We start from the raw sequence: 878 nt of genomic DNA on the forward strand, positions 1-878 counted from the left end.
ATCCCAACCCCCTAACCAGTAACCCCTAACCTCTAGCCCATAAACCATAATCCATAACCCATAACTCATCATCCCTAGCCCTTAACTGCTAATGACTTGGCCCTTGTCTGTAATCCCCTCAATCAGGCCCCTAGCCCCTAATCCCTTATTTCTAATTCCTAACTTCAAACCCCTAAAGTCTTACCCTGAACCCCTAGCTCCAACATTAATCCTATCCCTAACTCCAAACCACTAGCCACTTAACCATAACCCCTGAACACTAACTCCTAAACCTTAAATGCTATACCCTAACCCCAACCCGTAATCCTAACCCCTAACCCTAACTCTAACCCTTACCTTTAAACCCTAAACATTTACCTCTAACCTCTTACTTCTAATGTGAAACCTAAGCCTAACCCTATGCCTAACCCTATGTCTAACCCTCACTATAACCCTAACACTACCCCTAAACCTTAACCCTAACCTTAATACCTAACTCCTGACCCATAATCCCTAACCTGTAAACCATAAACTAACCCATCATCCCTAGCCCCTAGCTGCTATCCCCCAGCCCCTAACCTAGTCCCTAGTCTCTAGTCCCTTGCCTCTTGATACTAGCCTCTAACCTGTTATTCTTTTGATTTTATTTATTTAATAATTTATCATTAATTAGGAGTTAATACATATATCATATCATTCCATAGTTCAATCATGTGCAGCAGAATTGTAGAATTGCTACCACGATCTCTTTCCAACCATTCTTCCTGAACTCCTTGACATTCTCCCCCCCACTCCCCATTGTACTCCTCCTCCAACAAAACTCTTTTTCTATTTGCTGTGCTTATAGGTTCATCAATTCTGATAATCCCTGGTTCTGAACCCCTAACCCCTAAGATTAA

Source organism: Echinops telfairi, unplaced genomic scaffold (genome assembly GCF_000313985.2).
Source record: "Echinops telfairi isolate 266 unplaced genomic scaffold, ASM31398v2 ScPeMD7_7424;HRSCAF=8462, whole genome shotgun sequence".
Taxonomy (NCBI): domain Eukaryota; kingdom Metazoa; phylum Chordata; class Mammalia; order Afrosoricida; family Tenrecidae; genus Echinops; species Echinops telfairi.